This window comes from Nothobranchius furzeri, chromosome 14, assembly GCF_043380555.1.
Source record: "Nothobranchius furzeri strain GRZ-AD chromosome 14, NfurGRZ-RIMD1, whole genome shotgun sequence".
Taxonomy (NCBI): domain Eukaryota; kingdom Metazoa; phylum Chordata; class Actinopteri; order Cyprinodontiformes; family Nothobranchiidae; genus Nothobranchius; species Nothobranchius furzeri.
Window position 1 is genome coordinate 38,350,680 of NC_091754.1, and position 19,797 is coordinate 38,370,476.

The 19,797-nt window shown below is 37.2% G+C and overlaps 30 non-coding genes across 30 annotated transcripts; all 30 read right to left on the reverse strand.

Annotated features, from left to right (window-relative positions):
- Positions 1 to 1,509: 1,509 nt before the first annotated feature.
- trnat-ugu (transfer RNA threonine (anticodon UGU)) lies at positions 1,510 to 1,582 on the reverse strand. Its single transcript has one exon. It is a non-coding gene; the product is annotated as a tRNA-Thr (tRNA).
- Positions 1,583 to 1,825: 243 nt separating this feature from the next.
- trnat-agu (transfer RNA threonine (anticodon AGU)) lies at positions 1,826 to 1,899 on the reverse strand. Its single transcript has one exon. It is a non-coding gene; the product is annotated as a tRNA-Thr (tRNA).
- Positions 1,900 to 2,328: 429 nt separating this feature from the next.
- Positions 2,329 to 2,401, reverse strand: trnat-ugu (transfer RNA threonine (anticodon UGU)). The gene has a single exon. It is a non-coding gene; the product is annotated as a tRNA-Thr (tRNA).
- A 243-nt stretch (positions 2,402 to 2,644) lies between these two features.
- trnat-agu (transfer RNA threonine (anticodon AGU)) lies at positions 2,645 to 2,718 on the reverse strand. Its single transcript has one exon. It is a non-coding gene; the product is annotated as a tRNA-Thr (tRNA).
- Positions 2,719 to 4,633: 1,915 nt separating this feature from the next.
- trnat-ugu (transfer RNA threonine (anticodon UGU)) lies at positions 4,634 to 4,706 on the reverse strand. The gene has a single exon. It is a non-coding gene; the product is annotated as a tRNA-Thr (tRNA).
- Positions 4,707 to 4,949: 243 nt separating this feature from the next.
- trnat-agu (transfer RNA threonine (anticodon AGU)) lies at positions 4,950 to 5,023 on the reverse strand. Its single transcript has one exon. It is a non-coding gene; the product is annotated as a tRNA-Thr (tRNA).
- A 426-nt stretch (positions 5,024 to 5,449) lies between these two features.
- Positions 5,450 to 5,522, reverse strand: trnat-ugu (transfer RNA threonine (anticodon UGU)). Its single transcript has one exon. It is a non-coding gene; the product is annotated as a tRNA-Thr (tRNA).
- A 243-nt stretch (positions 5,523 to 5,765) lies between these two features.
- On the reverse strand, positions 5,766 to 5,839 carry trnat-agu (transfer RNA threonine (anticodon AGU)). The gene has a single exon. It is a non-coding gene; the product is annotated as a tRNA-Thr (tRNA).
- Positions 5,840 to 6,265: 426 nt separating this feature from the next.
- Positions 6,266 to 6,338, reverse strand: trnat-ugu (transfer RNA threonine (anticodon UGU)). Its single transcript has one exon. It is a non-coding gene; the product is annotated as a tRNA-Thr (tRNA).
- Positions 6,339 to 6,581: 243 nt separating this feature from the next.
- trnat-agu (transfer RNA threonine (anticodon AGU)) lies at positions 6,582 to 6,655 on the reverse strand. The gene has a single exon. It is a non-coding gene; the product is annotated as a tRNA-Thr (tRNA).
- A 430-nt stretch (positions 6,656 to 7,085) lies between these two features.
- Positions 7,086 to 7,158, reverse strand: trnat-ugu (transfer RNA threonine (anticodon UGU)). Its single transcript has one exon. It is a non-coding gene; the product is annotated as a tRNA-Thr (tRNA).
- A 243-nt stretch (positions 7,159 to 7,401) lies between these two features.
- Positions 7,402 to 7,475, reverse strand: trnat-agu (transfer RNA threonine (anticodon AGU)). Its single transcript has one exon. It is a non-coding gene; the product is annotated as a tRNA-Thr (tRNA).
- Positions 7,476 to 9,394: 1,919 nt separating this feature from the next.
- On the reverse strand, positions 9,395 to 9,467 carry trnat-ugu (transfer RNA threonine (anticodon UGU)). Its single transcript has one exon. It is a non-coding gene; the product is annotated as a tRNA-Thr (tRNA).
- A 243-nt stretch (positions 9,468 to 9,710) lies between these two features.
- Positions 9,711 to 9,784, reverse strand: trnat-agu (transfer RNA threonine (anticodon AGU)). Its single transcript has one exon. It is a non-coding gene; the product is annotated as a tRNA-Thr (tRNA).
- A 429-nt stretch (positions 9,785 to 10,213) lies between these two features.
- trnat-ugu (transfer RNA threonine (anticodon UGU)) lies at positions 10,214 to 10,286 on the reverse strand. The gene has a single exon. It is a non-coding gene; the product is annotated as a tRNA-Thr (tRNA).
- A 243-nt stretch (positions 10,287 to 10,529) lies between these two features.
- Positions 10,530 to 10,603, reverse strand: trnat-agu (transfer RNA threonine (anticodon AGU)). Its single transcript has one exon. It is a non-coding gene; the product is annotated as a tRNA-Thr (tRNA).
- A 1,919-nt stretch (positions 10,604 to 12,522) lies between these two features.
- On the reverse strand, positions 12,523 to 12,595 carry trnat-ugu (transfer RNA threonine (anticodon UGU)). The gene has a single exon. It is a non-coding gene; the product is annotated as a tRNA-Thr (tRNA).
- A 243-nt stretch (positions 12,596 to 12,838) lies between these two features.
- trnat-agu (transfer RNA threonine (anticodon AGU)) lies at positions 12,839 to 12,912 on the reverse strand. The gene has a single exon. It is a non-coding gene; the product is annotated as a tRNA-Thr (tRNA).
- Positions 12,913 to 13,338: 426 nt separating this feature from the next.
- Positions 13,339 to 13,411, reverse strand: trnat-ugu (transfer RNA threonine (anticodon UGU)). Its single transcript has one exon. It is a non-coding gene; the product is annotated as a tRNA-Thr (tRNA).
- A 243-nt stretch (positions 13,412 to 13,654) lies between these two features.
- trnat-agu (transfer RNA threonine (anticodon AGU)) lies at positions 13,655 to 13,728 on the reverse strand. Its single transcript has one exon. It is a non-coding gene; the product is annotated as a tRNA-Thr (tRNA).
- Positions 13,729 to 14,154: 426 nt separating this feature from the next.
- Positions 14,155 to 14,227, reverse strand: trnat-ugu (transfer RNA threonine (anticodon UGU)). The gene has a single exon. It is a non-coding gene; the product is annotated as a tRNA-Thr (tRNA).
- A 243-nt stretch (positions 14,228 to 14,470) lies between these two features.
- On the reverse strand, positions 14,471 to 14,544 carry trnat-agu (transfer RNA threonine (anticodon AGU)). The gene has a single exon. It is a non-coding gene; the product is annotated as a tRNA-Thr (tRNA).
- A 431-nt stretch (positions 14,545 to 14,975) lies between these two features.
- Positions 14,976 to 15,048, reverse strand: trnat-ugu (transfer RNA threonine (anticodon UGU)). Its single transcript has one exon. It is a non-coding gene; the product is annotated as a tRNA-Thr (tRNA).
- Positions 15,049 to 15,291: 243 nt separating this feature from the next.
- Positions 15,292 to 15,365, reverse strand: trnat-agu (transfer RNA threonine (anticodon AGU)). The gene has a single exon. It is a non-coding gene; the product is annotated as a tRNA-Thr (tRNA).
- A 1,916-nt stretch (positions 15,366 to 17,281) lies between these two features.
- trnat-ugu (transfer RNA threonine (anticodon UGU)) lies at positions 17,282 to 17,354 on the reverse strand. Its single transcript has one exon. It is a non-coding gene; the product is annotated as a tRNA-Thr (tRNA).
- A 243-nt stretch (positions 17,355 to 17,597) lies between these two features.
- On the reverse strand, positions 17,598 to 17,671 carry trnat-agu (transfer RNA threonine (anticodon AGU)). The gene has a single exon. It is a non-coding gene; the product is annotated as a tRNA-Thr (tRNA).
- A 426-nt stretch (positions 17,672 to 18,097) lies between these two features.
- trnat-ugu (transfer RNA threonine (anticodon UGU)) lies at positions 18,098 to 18,170 on the reverse strand. Its single transcript has one exon. It is a non-coding gene; the product is annotated as a tRNA-Thr (tRNA).
- Positions 18,171 to 18,413: 243 nt separating this feature from the next.
- On the reverse strand, positions 18,414 to 18,487 carry trnat-agu (transfer RNA threonine (anticodon AGU)). The gene has a single exon. It is a non-coding gene; the product is annotated as a tRNA-Thr (tRNA).
- A 429-nt stretch (positions 18,488 to 18,916) lies between these two features.
- trnat-ugu (transfer RNA threonine (anticodon UGU)) lies at positions 18,917 to 18,989 on the reverse strand. Its single transcript has one exon. It is a non-coding gene; the product is annotated as a tRNA-Thr (tRNA).
- A 243-nt stretch (positions 18,990 to 19,232) lies between these two features.
- trnat-agu (transfer RNA threonine (anticodon AGU)) lies at positions 19,233 to 19,306 on the reverse strand. The gene has a single exon. It is a non-coding gene; the product is annotated as a tRNA-Thr (tRNA).
- Positions 19,307 to 19,797: the final 491 nt, after the last annotated feature.

A 19,797-nucleotide genomic window follows, 5' to 3' on the forward strand; every position in this document is an offset into this window, starting at 1 on the left:
TTATAGTGGAATGTAGTTTTGTTTTTTTAACGGCAGTACCAGCGCCGCGTCCAAATCTGTCAGAGTGAGCGTCCTCCACATTTACCTCCGCCTTAATGTGGTACTGCAGGGCTTAGCGCTGGAGTTGTAACCTGAGACCAAACCGGAACCGAATCAGCCCGACCGGTTCTGTTGGATTTGGGCTGTGAAGTATGTTAATTGAGCGGGTTGTCGTGCGGCGCGCTCCGCTCGCTCGATCAGCGACCGAGAGAGAGAGAGAGACACTGTCTGCTCACACAAGAGAGACCATCGGAGGACGCTCCTCCAAACCGATGCTCCAAACACGCATTATTATTTTCATAATTTAATTATTATTTCTCCTGGAAGCGCTCAGTCAGACTGCTTGTTGTAATGTAGGGAGATCCGGTTTTGGGGAGGGGGCGGGGTCAATGACGGCGGCTGCAGCGTGATCGTCTGTCTTTTATTTAGGAACACGGAGAAGTTAAAAGGAGAGAGAAATAGAAGACAGAAGTTCTTGTTCCACTTTATTATTTTGTTTCATGAAGATAAACTGATGTTAAATTCAGCTGAAAGAGAAACTGTGAGGAAGCTTTGGTTCATTTTAGGTTACAGGAGATCTCGTCTCCTATCTGCTCCTCCAGAGACAGCATGGACATGAGGGTGAAAAGGTGAGGGTCACACAGGACAGGTTAGTGGAAAGGTTTGTAGTTAGCTGGTTAGTGAAGGAGATCCATCAGCCGGGTAATTTAATCCTAATCCAGCCCACAGCCTTCTGCTGGTGTTATTATCAGGAAGAATAAAACACACATCTTAAATATTATTGGAAGTGTAGAATTTGTTTTATGTTTTATTATTTTCTGCATCAAACAGAACTTGATTCATTCTCCAACATTTCAGAAATGAACCACTGGGTTCAAATGAAATAAACTAAGTCAAACATTTCATTTGGTGTTATTTCTGACACCCTTCAACTGTGGCATAAATATTTTACTCTAGAGCTGCTCAGAGACATTAAACACTCATATATGAACCCATTATGTATTTTATTATTACATTATGTGTCTGTAGGTTCTCAGTACTTTTTTAGATTTTGTGAGTTTTTGCAAAGCGTGATTTTCTCAGCCTGAGGCGTGGTGTTGAACGAGGAAACAGACTGTTTTACTTTGTTAAATCTTCTTAAATGTTTAAAATGTTTTGTCCCAACCTGTTGTGGATGGAGAGATTTTGAGGGATGGCAGGTTGTGTCAATTACGTTTTAGATAAAAAAAAATAAAAAGCAATTATCTGACATCTTCTAACGATGAAAACAAATCAATATGAAATAATCGTGATGCATCGTGATATCGAATCGAATTGAATCGTTGACCCAATAATCGTAATCGAATCGGGAGACAAGTGAAGATTCACACCTCTAGTTAAGACATGTATATAAACTGTCATGTTAACTATCTGATAGTTAATGTCGTATAATTGTTTTTCTACACAACTTTTGAGTCAGAAACAACTCTAAGGCACTGCTGGGAATTGAACCCAGGATCTCCTGTTTACAAGACAGGTGCTTTGGCCACTAAGCTACAGCGCCTGTTGCAAATACCAATTATGACTATATCAGGCGTTTCTAATGTGAAAATCTTGACATATTTGAGTAATTTATCTTTATATTCTAGCTAAAGAAATTAATGTAGAACTTAATCAAATTATGTCATTACATGTAGCAGACATATCGTTTACCTGTGCTTTATTTAGCATGGACGAAATATGACTGTCCAGGCCCCGAACTTGTTCTGCTTTCCCACAGCTATCTGTTTTATTTAAATAAACACAAAGGCACTGCTGGGATTTGAACCCAGGATCTCCTGTTTACTAGACAGGCACTTTGACCAACTAAGCCACAGCGCCTGCTGTAAATGAAGAAAAGAACTGGATAAACGTTTTAGCTAAGCAAATAACTAGACCTTGTAGAAAATTATACTAGTCTTAACTTCCTGAGACCCGAATTTGTATTTGGTGTGATGTAAAATAAAATAAAAAAAACTGGTTTTCTAGATTAAACTAAAAAGAGATGATTTTTACCTAAATTCGATATTAAATGTTGCTAAATAATGAAAAAAACAAGGTCTCCTTTGAAGACAATAAAAAGTTTAAGTGATAGACGCCAATGTGCACACAGGGTCTCAGAAGCTTATTGGTTAACAATGCAGGCTACTTTAGTACTTATAAGTAAGATTGAGTTAAGACATGTAAATAAACTGTCAAGTTAACTATTTGATAGTTCATTTCGTGGAATAATTGTTTTCCAACACAACTTTTGAGTCAGAAACAACTCTAAGGCACTGCTGGGATTTGAACCCAGGATCTCCTGTTTACAAGACAGGTGCTTTGGCCACTAAGCAACAGCGCCTGTTGCAAGTACCAATTATGACTATATCAGACGTTTCTAACGTGAAAATCTTGACATTTTTGAGTAATTTATCTTTATATTCTAGCTAAAGAAATTAATGTAGAACTGAATCAAATTATGTCATTACATGTAGCAGACATATCGTTTGCCTGTGCTTTATTTAGCATGGTCGAAATATGACTGTCTAGGCCCCGAACTTGTTCTGCTCTCCCACATCTATCTGTTTTACTTAAATAATCACAAAGGCACTGCTGGGATTTGAACCCAGGATCTCCTGTTTACTAGACAGGCACTTTGACCAACTAAGCCACAGCGCCTGCTGTAAATGAAGAAAAGAACTGGATAAACGTTTTAGCTAAGCAAATAACTAGACCTTGTAGAAAATTATACTAGTCTTAACTTCCTGAGACCCGAATTTGTATTTGGTGTGATGTAAAATAAAATAAAAAAACTGGTTTTCTAGATTAAACTAAAAAGAGATGTTTTTTACCTAAATTCGATATTAAATGTTGCTAAATAATGAAAAAAACAAGGTCTCCTTTGAAGACAATAAAAATTTTAAGTGATAGACGCCAATGTGCACGCAGGGTCTCAGAAGCTTATTGGTTAACAATGCAGGCTAGATTGAGTTAAGACTAGAGCTGAGGAAAATAATCAAATAATCGATGCATCGGGATGCGGACATAAACGATTCTGCATGGTAGAAGAGTACGCCATAATCGATTATAGTGGAATGTAGTTTTGTTTTTTTAACGGCAGTACCAGCGCCGCGTCCAAATCTGTCAGAGTGAGCGTCCTCCACATTTACCTCCGCCTTAATGTGGTACTGCAGGGCTTAGCGCTGGAGTTGTAACCTGAGACCAAACCGGAACCGAATCAGCCCGACCGGTTCTGTTGGATTTGGGCCGTGAAGTATGTTAATTGAGCGGGTTGTCGTGCGGCGCGCTCCGCTCGCTCGATCAGCGACCGAGAGAGAGAGAGAGACACTGTCTGCTCACACAAGAGAGACCATCGGAGGACGCTCCTCCAAACCGATAATCCAAACACGCATTATTATTTTCATAATTTAATTATTATTTCTCCTGGAAGCGCTCAGTCAGACTGCTTGTTGTAATGTAGGGAGATCCGGTTTTGGGGAGGGGGCGGGGTCAATGACGGCGGCTGCAGCGTGATCGTCTGTCTTTTATTTAGGAACACGGAGAAGTTAAAAGGAGAGAGAAATAGAAGACAGAAGTTCTTGTTCCACTTTATTCTTTTGTTTCATGAAGATAAACTGATGTTAAATTCAGCTGAAAGAGAAACTGTGAGGAAGCTTTGGTTCATTTTAGGTTACAGGAGATCTCGTCTCCTATCTGCTCCTCCAGAGACAGCATGGACATGAGGGTGAAAGGGTGAGGGTCACACAGGACAGGTTAGTGGAAAGGTTTGTAGTTAGCTGGTTAGTGAAGGAGATCCATCAGCCGGGTAATTTAATCCTAATCCAGCCCACAGCCTTCTGCTGGTGTTATTATCAGGAAGAATAAAACACACATCTTAAATATTATTGGAAGTGTAGAATTTGTTTTATGTTTTATTATTTTCTGCATCAAACAGAACTTGATTCATTCTCCAACATTTCAGAAATGAACCACTGGGTTCAAATGAAATAAACTAAGTCAAACATTTCATTTGGTGTTATTTCTGACACCCTTCAACTGTGGCATAAATATTTTACTCTAGAGCTGCTCAGAGACATTAAACACTCATATATGAACCCATTATGTATTTTATTATTACATTATGTGTCCGTAGGTTCTCAGTACTTTTTTAGATTTTGTGAGTTTTTGCAAAGCGTGATTTTCTCAGCCTGAGGCGTGGTGTTGAACGAGGAAACAGACTGTTTTACTTTGTTAAATCTTCTTAAATGTTTAAAATGTTTTGTCCCAACCTGTTGTGGATGGAGAGATTTTGAGGGATGGCAGGTTGTGTCAATTACGTTTTAGATAAAAAAAAATAAAAAGCAATTATCTGACATCTTCTAACGATGAAAACAAATCAATATGAAATAATCGTGATGCATCGTGATATCGAATCGAATTGAATCGTTGACCCAATAATCATAATCGAATCGGGAGACAAGTGAAGATTCACACCTCTAGTTAAGACATGTATATAAACTGTCATGTTAACTATCTGATAGTTAATGTCGTATAATTGTTTTTCTACACAACTTTTGAGTCAGAAACAACTCTAAGGCACTGCTGGGAATTGAACCCAGGATCTCCTGTTTACAAGACAGGTGCTTTGGCCACTAAGCTACAGCGCCTGTTGCAAATACCAATTATGACTATATCAGGCGTTTCTAATGTGAAAATCTTGACATATTTGAGTAATTTATCTTTATATTCTAGCTAAAGAAATTAATGTAGAACTTAATCAAATTATGTCATTACATGTAGCAGACATATCGTTTACCTGTGCTTTATTTAGCATGGACGAAATATGACTGTCCAGGCCCCGAACTTGTTCTGCTTTCCCACAGCTATCTGTTTTATTTAAATAAACACAAAGGCACTGCTGGGATTTGAACCCAGCATCTCCTGTTTACTAGACAGGCACTTTGACCAACTAAGCCACAGCGCCTGCTGTAAATGAAGAAAAGAACTGGATAAACGTTTTAGCTAAGCAAATAACTAGACCTTGTAGAAAATTATACTAGTCTTAACTTCCTGAGACCCGAATTTGTATTTGGTGTGATGTAAAATAAAATAAAAAAAACTGGTTTTCTAGATTAAACTAAAAAGAGATGATTTTTACCTAAATTCGATATTAAATGTTGCTAAATAATGAAAAAAACAAGGTCTCCTTTGAAGACAATAAAAAGTTTAAGTGATAGACGCCAATGTGCACACAGGGTCTCAGAAGCTTATTGGTTAACAATGCAGGCTACTTTAGTACTTATAAGTAAGATTGAGTTAAGACATGTAAATAAACTGTCATGTTAACTATCTGATAGTTAATGTCACATAATTGTTTTTCTACACAACTTTTGAGTCAGAAACAACTCTAAGGCACTGCTGAGATTTGAACCCAGGATCTCCTGTTTACAAGACAGGTGCTTTGGCCACTAAGCTACAGCGCCTGTTGCAAAAACCAATCTGGACTAAATCAGGCGTTTCTAACGTGAAAATCTTGACATTTTTGAGTAATTTATCTTTATATTCTAGCTAAAGAAATTAATGTAGAACTTAATCAAATTTTGTCATTACATGTAGCAGACATATTATTTACCTGTGCTTTATTTAGCATGGTCGAAATATGACTGTCTAGGCCCCGAGCTTGTTCTGCTTTCCCACATCTATCTGTTTTATTTAAATAATCACAAAGGCACTGCTGGGATTTGAACCCAGGATCTCCTGTTTACTAGACAGGCACTTTGACCAACTAAGCCACAGTGCCTGCTATAAATCAAGAAAAGAACTGGATAAACGTTTTAGCTAAGCAAATAACTAGACCTTGTAGAAAATTATACTAGTCTTAACTTCCTGAGACCCGAATTTGTATTTGGTGTGATGTAAAATAAAATAAAAAAAACTGGTTTTCTAGATTAAACTAAAAAGAGATGATTTTTACCTAAATTCGATATTAAATGTTGCTAAATAATGAAAAAAACAAGGTCTCCTTTGAAGACAATAAAAAGTTTAAGTGATAGACGCCAATGTGCACACAGGGTCTCAGAAGCTTATTGGTTAACAATGCAGGCTACTTTAGTACTTATAAGTAAGATTGAGTTAAGACATGTATATAAACTGTCATGTTAACTATCTGATAGTTAATGTCGCATAATTGTTTTTCTACACAACTTTTGAGTCAGAAACAACTCTAAGGCACTGCTGAGATTTGAACCCAGGATCTCCTGTTTACAAGACAGGTGCTTTGGCCACTAAGCTACAGCGCCTGTTGCAAAAACCAATCTGGACTAAATCAGGCGTTTCTAACGTGAAAATCTTGACATTTTTGAGTAATTTATCTTTATATTCTAGCTAAAGAAATTAATGTAGAACTGAATCAAATTTTGTCATTACATGTAGCAGACATATCATTTACCTGTGCTTTATTTAGCATGGTCAAAATATGACTGTCTAGGCCCCGAGCTTGTTCTGCTTTCCCACATCTATCTGTTTTATTTAAATAATCACAAAGGCACTGCTGGGATTTGAACCCAGGATCTCCTGTTTACTAGACAGGCACTTTGACCAACTAAGCCACAGCGCCTGCTGTAAATGAAGAAAAGAACTGGATAAACGTTTTAGCTAAGCAAATAACTAGACCTTGTAGAAAATTATACTAGTCTTAACTTCCTGAGACCCGAATTTGTATTTGGTGTGATGTAAAATAAAATAAAAAAACTGGTTTTCTAGATTAAACTAAAAAGAGATGTTTTTTTTACCTAAATTCGATATTAAATGTTGCTAAATAATGAAAAAAACAAGGTCTCCTTTGAAGACAATAAAAGTTTTAAGTGATAGACGCCAATGTGCACGCAGGGTCTCAGAAGCTTATTGGTTAACAATGCAGGCTACTTTAGTACTTATAAGTAAGTTTGAGTTAAGACATGTAAATAAACTGTCAAGTTAACTATTTGATAGTTCATTTCGTGGAATAGTTGTTTTCCAACACAACTTTTGAGTCAGAAACAACTCTAAGGCACTGCTGGGATTTGAACCCAGGATCTCCTGTTTACAAGACAGGTGCTTTGGCCACTAAGCAACAGCGCCTGTTGCAAGTACCAATTATGACTATATCAGACGTTTCTAACGTGAAAATCTTGACATTTTTGAGTAATTTATCTTTATATTCTAGCTAAAGAAATTAATGTAGAACTGAATCAAATTATGTCATTACATGTAGCAGACATATCGTTTACCTGTGCTTTATTTAGCATGGTCGAAATATGACTGTCTAGGCCCCGAACTTGTTCTGCTCTCCCACATCTATCTGTTTTACTTAAATAATCACAAAGGCACTGCTGGGATTTGAACCCAGGATCTCCTGTTTACTAGACAGGCACTTTGACCAACTAAGCCACAGCGCCTGCTGTAAATGAAGAAAAGAACTGGATAAACGTTTTAGCTAAGCAAATAACTAGACCTTGTAGAAAATTATACTAGTCTTAACTTCCTGAGACCCGAATTTGTATTTGGTGTGATGTAAAATAAAATAAAAAAACTGGTTTTCTAGATTAAACTAAAAAGAGATGTTTTTTACCTAAATTCGATATTAAATGTTGCTAAATAATGAAAAAAACAAGGTCTCCTTTGAAGACAATAAAAATTTTAAGTGATAGACGCCAATGTGCACGCAGGGTCTCAGAAGCTTATTGGTTAACAATGCAGGCTAGATTGAGTTAAGACTAGAGCTGAGGAAAATAATCAAATAATCGATGCATCGGGATGCGGACATAAACGATTCTGCATGGTAGAAGAGTACGCCATAATCGATTATAGTGGAATGTAGTTTTGTTTTTTTAACGGCAGTACCAGCGCCGCGTCCAAATCTGTCAGAGTGAGCGTCCTCCACATTTACCTCCGCCTTAATGTGGTACTGCAGGGCTTAGCGCTGGAGTTGTAACCTGAGACCAAACCGGAACCGAATCAGCCCGACCGGTTCTGTTGGATTTGGGCCGTGAAGTATGTTAATTGAGCGGGTTGTCGTGCGGCGCGCTCCGCTCGCTCGATCAGCGACCGAGAGAGAGAGAGAGAGAGACACTGTCTGCTCACACAAGAGAGACCATCGGAGGACGCTCCTCCAAACCGATAATCCAAACACGCATTATTATTTTCATAATTTAATTATTATTTCTCCTGGAAGCGCTCAGTCAGACTGCTTGTTGTAATGTAGGGAGATCCGGTTTTGGGGAGGGGGCGGGGTCAATGACGGTGGCTGCAGCGTGATCGTCTGTCTTTTATTTAGGAACACGGAGAAGTTAAAAGGAGAGAGAAATAGAAGACAGAAGTTCTTGTTCCACTTTATTCTTTTGTTTCATGAAGATAAACTGATGTTAAATTCAGCTGAAAGAGAAACTGTGAGGAAGCTTTGGTTCATTTTAGGTTACAGGAGATCTCGTCTCCTATCTGCTCCTCCAGAGACAGCATGGACATGAGGGTGAAAGGGTGAGGGTCACACAGGACAGGTTAGTGGAAAGGTTTGTAGTTAGCTGGTTAGTGAAGGAGATCCATCAGCCGGGTAATTTAATCCTAATCCAGCCCACAGCCTTCTGCTGGTGTTATTATCAGGAAGAATAAAACACACATCTTAAATATTATTGGAAGTGTAGAATTTGTTTTATGTTTTATTATTTTCTGCATCAAACAGAACTTGATTCATTCTCCAACATTTCAGAAATGAACCACTGGGTTCAAATGAAATAAACTAAGTCAAACATTTCATTTGGTGTTATTTCTGACACCCTTCAACTGTGGCATAAATATTTTACTCTAGAGCTGCTCAGAGACATTAAACACTCATATATGAACCCATTATGTATTTTATTATTACATTATGTGTCCGTAGGTTCTCAGTACTTTTTTAGATTTTGTGAGTTTTTGCAAAGCGTGATTTTCTCAGCCTGAGGCGTGGTGTTGAACGAGGAAACAGACTGTTTTACTTTGTTAAATCTTCTTAAATGTTTAAAATGTTTTGTCCCAACCTGTTGTGGATGGAGAGATTTTGAGGGATGGCAGGTTGTGTCAATTACGTTTTAGATAAAAAAAAATAAAAAGCAATTATCTGACATCTTCTAACGATGAAAACAAATCAATATGAAATAATCGTGATGCATCGTGATATCGAATCGAATTGAATCGTTGACCCAATAATCTTAATCGAATCGGGAGACAAGTGAAGATTCACACCTCTAGTTAAGACATGTATATAAACTGTCATGTTAACTATCTGATAGTTAATGTCGTATAATTGTTTTTCTACACAACTTTTGAGTCAGAAACAACTCTAAGGCACTGCTGGGAATTGAACCCAGGATCTCCTGTTTACAAGACAGGTGCTTTGGCCACTAAGCTACAGCGCCTGTTGCAAATACCAATTATGACTATATCAGGCGTTTCTAATGTGAAAATCTTGACATATTTGAGTAATTTATCTTTATATTCTAGCTAAAGAAATTAATGTAGAACTTAATCAAATTATGTCATTACATGTAGCAGACATATCGTTTACCTGTGCTTTATTTAGCATGGACGAAATATGACTGTCCAGGCCCCGAACTTGTTCTGCTTTCCCACAGCTATCTGTTTTATTTAAATAAACACAAAGGCACTGCTGGGATTTGAACCCAGGATCTCCTGTTTACTAGACAGGCACTTTGACCAACTAAGCCACAGCGCCTGCTGTAAATGAAGAAAAGAACTGGATAAACGTTTTAGCTAAGCAAATAACTAGACCTTGTAGAAAATTATACTAGTCTTAACTTCCTGAGACCCGAATTTGTATTTGGTGTGATGTAAAATAAAATAAAAAAAACTGGTTTTCTAGATTAAACTAAAAAGAGATGATTTTTACCTAAATTCGATATTAAATGTTGCTAAATAATGAAAAAAACAAGGTCTCCTTTGAAGACAATAAAAGTTTTAAGTGATAGACGCCAATGTGCACGCAGGGTCTCAGAAGCTTATTGGTTAACAATGCAGGCTACTTTAGTACTTATAAGTAAGTTTGAGTTAAGACATGTAATTAAACTGTCAAGTTAACTATTTGATAGTTCATTTCGTGGAATAGTTGTTTTCCAACACAACTTTTGAGTCAGAAACAACTCTAAGGCACTGCTGGGATTTGAACCCAGGATCTCCTGTTTACAAGACAGGTGCTTTGGCCACTAAGCAACAGCGCCTGTTGCAAGTACCAATTATGACTATATCAGATGTTTCTAACGTGAAAATCTTGACATTTTTGAGTAATTTATCTTTATATTCTAGCTAAAGAAATTAATGTAGAACTGAATCAAATTATGTCATTACATGTAGCAGACATATCGTTTACCTGTGCTTTATTTAGCATGGTCGAAATATGACTGTCTAGGCCCCGAACTTGTTCTGCTCTCCCACATCTATCTGTTTTACTTAAATAATCACAAAGGCACTGCTGGGATTTGAACCCAGGATCTCCTGTTTACTAGACAGGCACTTTGACCAACTAAGCCACAGCGCCTGCTGTAAATGAAGAAAAGAACTGGATAAACGTTTTAGCTAAGCAAATAACTAGACCTTGTAGAAAATTATACTAGTCTTAACTTCCTGAGACCCGAATTTGTATTTGGTGTGATGTAAAATAAAATAAAAAAACTGGTTTTCTAGATTAAACTAAAAAGAGATGTTTTTTACCTAAATTCGATATTAAATGTTGCTAAATAATGAAAAAAACAAGGTCTCCTTTGAAGACAATAAAAATTTTAAGTGATAGACGCCAATGTGCACGCAGGGTCTCAGAAGCTTATTGGTTAACAATGCAGGCTAGATTGAGTTAAGACTAGAGCTGAGGAAAATAATCAAATAATCGATGCATCGGGATGCGGACATAAACGATTCTGCATGGTAGAAGAGTACGCCATAATCGATTATAGTGGAATGTAGTTTTGTTTTTTTAACGGCAGTACCAGCGCCGCGTCCAAATCTGTCAGAGTGAGCGTCCTCCACATTTACCTCCGCCTTAATGTGGTACTGCAGGGCTTAGCGCTGGAGTTGTAACCTGAGACCAAACCGGAACCGAATCAGCCCGACCGGTTCTGTTGGATTTGGGCCGTGAAGTATGTTAATTGAGCGGGTTGTCGTGCGGCGCGCTCCGCTCGCTCGATCAGCGACCGAGAGAGAGAGAGAGAGAGACACTGTCTGCTCACACAAGAGAGACCATCGGAGGACGCTCCTCCAAACCGATAATCCAAACACGCATTATTATTTTCATAATTTAATTATTATTTCTCCTGGAAGCGCTCAGTCAGACTGCTTGTTGTAATGTAGGGAGATCCGGTTTTGGGGAGGGGGCGGGGTCAATGACGGCGGCTGCAGCGTGATCGTCTGTCTTTTATTTAGGAACACGGAGAAGTTAAAAGGAGAGAGAAATAGAAGACAGAAGTTCTTGTTACACTTTATTCTTTTGTTTCATGAAGATAAACTGATGTTAAATTCAGCTGAAAGAGAAACTGTGAGGAAGCTTTGGTTCATTTTAGGTTACAGGAGATCTCGTCTCCTATCTGCTCCTCCAGAGACAGCATGGACATGAGGGTGAAAGGGTGAGGGTCACACAGGACAGGTTAGTGGAAAGGTTTGTAGTTAGCTGGTTAGTGAAGGAGATCCATCAGCCGGGTAATTTAATCCTAATCCAGCCCACAGCCTTCTGCTGGTGTTATTATCAGGAAGAATAAAACACACATCTTAAATATTATTGGAAGTGTAGAATTTGTTTTATGTTTTATTATTTTCTGCATCAAACAGAACTTGATTCATTCTCCAACATTTCAGAAATGAACCACTGGGTTCAAATGAAATAAACTAAGTCAAACATTTCATTTGGTGTTATTTCTGACACCCTTCAACTGTGGCATAAATATTTTACTCTAGAGCTGCTCAGAGACATTAAACACTCATATATGAACCCATTATGTATTTTATTATTACATTATGTGTCCGTAGGTTCTCAGTACTTTTTTAGATTTTGTGAGTTTTTGCAAAGCGTGATTTTCTCAGCCTGAGGCGTGGTGTTGAACGAGGAAACAGACTGTTTTACTTTGTTAAATCTTCTTAAATGTTTAAAATGTTTTGTCCCAACCTGTTGTGGATGGAGAGATTTTGAGGGATGGCAGGTTGTGTCAATTACGTTTTAGATAAAAAAAAATAAAAAGCAATTATCTGACATCTTCTAACGATGAAAACAAATCAATATGAAATAATCGTGATGCATCGTGATATCGAATCGAATTGAATCGTTGACCCAATAATCTTAATCGAATCGGGAGACAAGTGAAGATTCACACCTCTAGTTAAGACATGTATATAAACTGTCATGTTAACTATCTGATAGTTAATGTCGTATAATTGTTTTTCTACACAACTTTTGAGTCAGAAACAACTCTAAGGCACTGCTGGGAATTGAACCCAGGATCTCCTGTTTACAAGACAGGTGCTTTGGCCACTAAGCTACAGCGCCTGTTGCAAATACCAATTATGACTATATCAGGCGTTTCTAATGTGAAAATCTTGACATATTTGAGTAATTTATCTTTATATTCTAGCTAAAGAAATTAATGTAGAACTTAATCAAATTATGTCATTACATGTAGCAGACATATCGTTTACCTGTGCTTTATTTAGCATGGACGAAATATGACTGTCCAGGCCCCGAACTTGTTCTGCTTTCCCACAGCTATCTGTTTTATTTAAATAAACACAAAGGCACTGCTGGGATTTGAACCCAGGATCTCCTGTTTACTAGACAGGCACTTTGACCAACTAAGCCACAGCGCCTGCTGTAAATGAAGAAAAGAACTGGATAAACGTTTTAGCTAAGCAAATAACTAGACCTTGTAGAAAATTATACTAGTCTTAACTTCCTGAGACCCGAATTTGTATTTGGTGTGATGTAAAATAAAATAAAAAAAACTGGTTTTCTAGATTAAACTAAAAAGAGATGATTTTTACCTAAATTCGATATTAAATGTTGCTAAATAATGAAAAAAACAAGGTCTCCTTTGAAGACAATAAAAAGTTTAAGTGATAGACGCCAATGTGCACGCAGGGTCTCAGAAGCTTATTGGTTAACAATGCAGGCTACTTTAGTACTTATAAGTAAGATTGAGTTAAGACATGTAAATAAACTGTCATGTTAACTATCTGATAGTTAATGTCGCATAATTGTTTTTCTACACAACTTTTGAGTCAGAAACAACTCTAAGGCACTGCTGAGATTTGAACCCAGGATCTCCTGTTTACAAGACAGGTGCTTTGGCCACTAAGCTACAGCGCCTGTTGCAAAAACCAATCTGGACTAAATCAGGCGTTTCTAACGTGAAAATCTTGACATTTTTGAGTAATTTATCTTTATATTCTAGCTAAAGAAATTAATGTAGAACTTAATCAAATTTTGTCATTACATGTAGCAGACATATTATTTACCTGTGCTTTATTTAGCATGGTCGAAATATGACTGTCTAGGCCCCGAGCTTGTTCTGCTTTCCCACATCTATCTGTTTTATTTAAATAATCACAAAGGCACTGCTGGGATTTGAACCCAGGATCTCCTGTTTACTAGACAGGCACTTTGACCAACTAAGCCACAGTGCCTGCTATAAATCAAGAAAAGAACTGGATAAACGTTTTAGCTAAGCAAATAACTAGACCTTGTAGAAAATTATACTAGTCTTAACTTCCTGAGACCCGAATTTGTATTTGGTGTGATGTAAAATAAAATAAAAAAAACTGGTTTTCTAGATTAAACTAAAAAGAGATGATTTTTACCTAAATTCGATATTAAATGTTGCTAAATAATGAAAAAAACAAGGTCTCCTTTGAAGACAATAAAAAGTTTAAGTGATAGACGCCAATGTGCACACAGGGTCTCAGAAGCTTATTGGTTAACAATGCAGGCTACTTTAGTACTTATAAGTAAGATTGAGTTAAGACATGTAAATAAACTGTCATGTTAACTATCTGATAGTTAATGTCGCATAATTGTTTTTCTACACAACTTTTGAGTCAGAAACAACTCTAAGGCACTGCTGAGATTTGAACCCAGGATCTCCTGTTTACAAGACAGGTGCTTTGGCCACTAAGCTACAGCGCCTGTTGCAAAAACCAATCTGGACTAAATCAGGCGTTTCTAACGTGAAAATCTTGACATTTTTGAGTAATTTATCTTTATATTCTAGCTAAAGAAATTAATGTAGAACTGAATCAAATTTTGTCATTACATGTAGCAGACATATCATTTACCTGTGCTTTATTTAGCATGGTCAAAATATGACTGTCTAGGCCCCGAGCTTGTTCTGCTTTCCCACATCTATCTGTTTTATTTAAATAATCACAAAGGCACTGCTGGGATTTGAACCCAGGATCTCCTGTTTACTAGACAGGCACTTTGACCAACTAAGCCACAGCGCCTGCTGTAAATGAAGAAAAGAACTGGATAAACGTTTTAGCTAAGCAAATAACTAGACCTTGTAGAAAATTATACTAGTCTTAACTTCCTGAGACCCGAATTTGTATTTGGTGTGATGTAAAATAAAATAAAAAAACTGGTTTTCTAGATTAAACTAAAAAGAGATGTTTTTTTTTACCTAAATTCGATATTAAATGTTGCTAAATAATGAAAAAAACAAGGTCTCCTTTGAAGACAATAAAAGCTTTAAGTGATAGACGCCAATGTGCACGCAGGGTCTCAGAAGCTTATTGGTTAACAATGCAGGCTACTTTAGTACTTATAAGTAAGTTTGAGTTAAGACATGTAAATAAACTGTCAAGTTAACTATTTGATAGTTCATTTCGTCGAATAATTGTTTTCCAACACAACTTTTGAGTCAGAAACAACTCTAAGGCACTGCTGGGATTTGAACCCAGGATCTCCTGTTTACAAGACAGGTGCTTTGGCCACTAAGCAACAGCGCCTGTTGCAAGTACCAATTATGACTATATCAGACGTTTCTAACGTGAAAATCTTGACATTTTTGAGTAATTTATCTTTATATTCTAGCTAAAGAAATTAATGTAGAACTGAATCAAATTATGTCATTACATGTAGCAGACATATCGTTTACCTGTGCTTTATTTAGCATGGTCGAAATATGATTGTCTAGGCCCCGAACTTGTTCTGCTCTCCCACATCTATCTGTTTTACTTAAATAATCACAAAGGCACTGCTGGGATTTGAACCCAGGATCTCCTGTTTACTAGACAGGCACTTTGACCAACTAAGCCACAGCGCCTGCTGTAAATCAAGAAAAGAACTGGATAAACGTTTTAGCTAAGCAAATAACTAGACTTTGTAGAAAATTATACTAGTCTTAACTTCCTGAGACCCGAATTTGTATTTGGTGTGATGTAAAATAAAATAAAAAAACTGGTTTTCTAGATTAAACTAAAAAGAGATGTTTTTTACCTAAATTCGATATTAAATGTTGCTAAATAATGAAAAAAACAAGGTCTCCTTTGAAGGCAATAAAAATTTTAAGTGATAGACGCCAATGTGCACGCAGGGTCTCAGAAGCTTATTGGTTAACAATGCAGGCTAGATTGAGTTAAGACTAGAGCTGAGGAAAATAATCAAATAATCGATGCATCGGGATGCGGACATAAACGATTCTGCATGGTAGAAGAGTACGCCATAATCGATTATAGTGGAATGTAGTTTTGTTTTTTTAACGGCAGTACCAGCGCCGCGTCCAAATCTGTCAGAGTGAGCGTCCTCCACATTTACCTCCGCCTTAATGTGGTACTGCAGGGCTTAGCGCTGGAGTTGTAACCTGAGACCAAACCGGAACCGAATCAGCCCGACCGGTTCTGTTGGATTTGGGCCGTGAAGTATGTTAATTGAGCGGGTTGTCGTGCGGCGCGCTCCGCTCGCTCGATCAGCGACCGAGAGAGAGAGAGAGAGACACTGTCTGCTCACACAAGAGAGACCATCGGAGGACGCTCCTCCAAACCGATAATCCAAACACGCATTATTATTTTCATAATTTAATTATTATTTCTCCTGGAAGCGCTCAGTCAGACTGCTTGTTGTAATGTAGGGAGATCCGGTTTTGGGGAGGGGGCGGGGTCAATGACGGCGGCTGCAGCGTGATCGTCTGTCTTTTATTTAGGAACACGGAGAAGTTAAAAGGAGAGAGAAATAGAAGACAGAAGTTCTTGTTCCACTTTATTATTTTGTTTCATGAAGATAAACTGATGTTAAATTCAGCTGAAAGAGAAACTGTGAGGAAGCTTTGGTTCATCTTAAGTTACAGGAGGTCTTGTCTCCTATCTGCTCCTCCAGAGACAGCATGGACATGAGGGTGAAAGGGTGAGGGTCACACAGGACAGGTTAGTGGAAAGGTTTGTAGTTAGCTGGTTAGTGAAGGAGATCCATCAGCCGGGTAATTTAATCCTAATCCAGCCCACAGCCTTCTGCTGGTGTTATTATCAGGAAGAATAAAACACACATCTTAAATATTATTGGAAGTGTAGAATTTGTTTTATGTTTTATTATTTTCTGCATCAAACAGAACTTGATTCATTCTCCAACATTTCAGAAATGAACCACTGGGTTCAAATAAAATAAACTAAGTCAAACATTTCATTTGGTGTTATTTCTGACACCCTTCAACTGTGGCATAAATATTTTACTCTAGAGCTGCTCAGAGACATTAAACACTCATATATGAACCCATTATGTATTTTATTATTACATTATGTGTCCGTAGGTTCTCAGTACTTTTTTAGATTTTGTGAGTTTTTGCAAAGCGTGATTTTCTCAGCCTGAGGCGTGGTGTTGAACGAGGAAACAGACTGTTTTACTTTGTTAAATCTTCTTAAATGTTTAAAATGTTTTGTCCCAACCTGTTGTGGATGGAGAGATTTTGAGGGATGGCAGGTTGTGTCAATTACGTTTTAGATAAAAAAAATAAAAAGCAATTATCTGACATCTTCTAACGATGAAAACAAATCAATATGAAATAATCGTGATGCATCGGGATATCGAATCGAATTGAATCGTTGACCCAATAATCGTAATCGAATCGGGAGACAAGTGAAGATTCACACCTCTAGTTAAGACATGTATATAAACTGTCATGTTAACTATCTGATAGTTAATGTCGCATAATTGTTTTTCTACACAACTTTTGAGTCAGAAACAACTCTAAGGCACTGCTGGGAATTGAACCCAGGATCTCCTGTTTACAAGACAGGTGCTTTGGCCACTAAGCTACAGCGCCTGTTGCAAATACCACTTATGACTATATCAGGCGTTTCTAACGTGAAAATCTTGACATATTTGAGTAATTTATCTTTATATTCTAGCTAAAGAAATTAATGTAGAACTTAATCAAATTATGTCATTACATGTAGCAGACATATCGTTTACCTGTGCTTTATTTAGCATGGTCGAAATATGACTGTCTAGGCCCCGAACTTGTTCTGCTTTCCCACAGCTATCTGTTTTATTTAAATAAACACAAAGGCACTGCTGGGATTTGAACCCAGGATCTCCTGTTTACTAGACAGGCACTTTGACCAACTAAGCCACAGCGCCTGCTGTAAATGAAGAAAAGAACTGGATAAACGTTTTAGCTAAGCAAATAACTAGACCTTGTAGAAAATTATACTAGTCTTAACTTCCTGAGACCCGAATTTGTATTTGGTGTGATGTAAAATAAAATAAAAAAAACTGGTTTTCTAGATTAAACTAAAAAGAGATGATTTTTACCTAAATTCGATATTAAATGTTGCTAAATAATGAAAAAAACAAGGTCTCCTTTGAAGACAATAAAAAGTTTAAGTGATAGACGCCAATGTGCACGCAGGGTCTCAGAAGCTTATTGGTTAACAATGCAGGCTACTTTAGTACTTATAAGTAAGATTGAGTTAAGACACGTAAATAAACTGTCATGTTAACTATCTGATAGTTAATGTCGCATAATTGTTTTTCTACACAACTTTTGAGTCAGAAACAACTCTAAGGCACTGCTGGGATTTGAACCCAGGATCTCCTGTTTACAAGACAGGTGCTTTGGCCACTAAGCTACAGCGCCTGTTGCAAATACCAATTATGACTATATCAGGCGTTTCTAATGTGAAAATCTTGACATTTTTGAGTAATTTATCTTTATATTCTAGCTAAAGAAATTAATGTAGAACTTAATCAAATTATGTCATTACATGTAGCAGACATATCGTTTACCTGTGCTTTATTTAGCATGGTCGAAATATGACTGTCTAGGCCCCGAACTTGTTCTGCTTTCCCACAGCTATCTGTTTTATTTAAATAAACACAAAGGCACTGCTGGGATTTGAACCCAGGATCTCCTGTTTACTAGACAGGCACTTTGACCAACTAAGCCACAGCGCCTGCTGTAAATGAAGAAAAGAACTGGATAAACGTTTTAGCTAAGCAAATAACTAGACCTTGTAGAAAATTATACTAGTCTTAACTTCCTGAGACCCGAATTTGTATTTGGTGTGATGTAAAATAAAATAAAAAAAACTGGTTTTCTAGATTAAACTAAAAAGAGATGATTTTTACCTAAATTCGATATTAAATGTTGCTAAATAATGAAAAAAACAAGGTCTCCTTTGAAGACAATAAAAAGTTTAAGTGATAGACGCCAATGTGCACGCAGGGTCTCAGAAGCTTATTGGTTAACAATGCAGGCTACTTTAGTACTTATAAGTAAGATTGAGTTAAGACATGTAAATAAACTGTCATGTTAACTATTTGATAGTTCATGTCGTGGAATAATTGTTTTCCATCACAACTTTTGAGTCAGAAACAACTCTAAGGCACTGCTGGGATTTGAACCCAGGATCTCCTGTTTACAAGACAGGTGCTTTGGCCACTAAGCTACAGCGCCAGTTGCAAAAACCAATCTGGACTAAATCAGGCGTTTCTAACGTGAAAATCTTGATATTTTTGAGTAATTTATCTTTATATTCTAGCTAAAGAAATTAATGTAGAACTTAATCAAATTTTGTCATTAAATGTAGCAGACATATCATTTACCTGTGCTTTATTTAGCATGGTCGAAATATGACTGTTTAGGCCCCGAGCTTGTTCTGCTTTCCCACATCTATCTGTTTTACTTAAATAATCACAAAGGCACTGCTGGGATTTGAACCCAGGATCTCCTGTTTACTAGACAGGCACTTTGACCAACTAAGCCACAGCGCCTGCTGTAAATGAAGAAAAGAACTGGATAAACGTTTTAGCTAAGCAAATAACTAGACCTTGTAGAAAATTATACTAGTCTTAACTTCCTGAGACCCGAATTTGTATTTGGTGTGAAGTAAAATTAAATAAAAAAAACTGGTTTTCTAGATTAAACTAAAAAGAGATGTTTTTTACCTAAATTCGATATTAAATGTTGCTAAATAATGAAAAAAACAAGGTCTCCTTTGAAGACCATCAAAGTTTCAAGTGATAGACGCCAATGTGCACGCAGGGTCTCAGAAGCTTATTGGTTAACAATGCAGGCTACTATAGTACTTATAAGTAAGATTGAGTTAAGACATGTAAATAAGCTGTCATGTTAACTATTTGATTGTTCATGTCATGGAATAATTGTTTTCCTACACACCTTTTGAGTCCGAAACAACTCTAAGGCACTGCTGGGATTTGAACCCAGGATCTCCAGTTTACAAGATAGGTGCTTTGGCCACTAA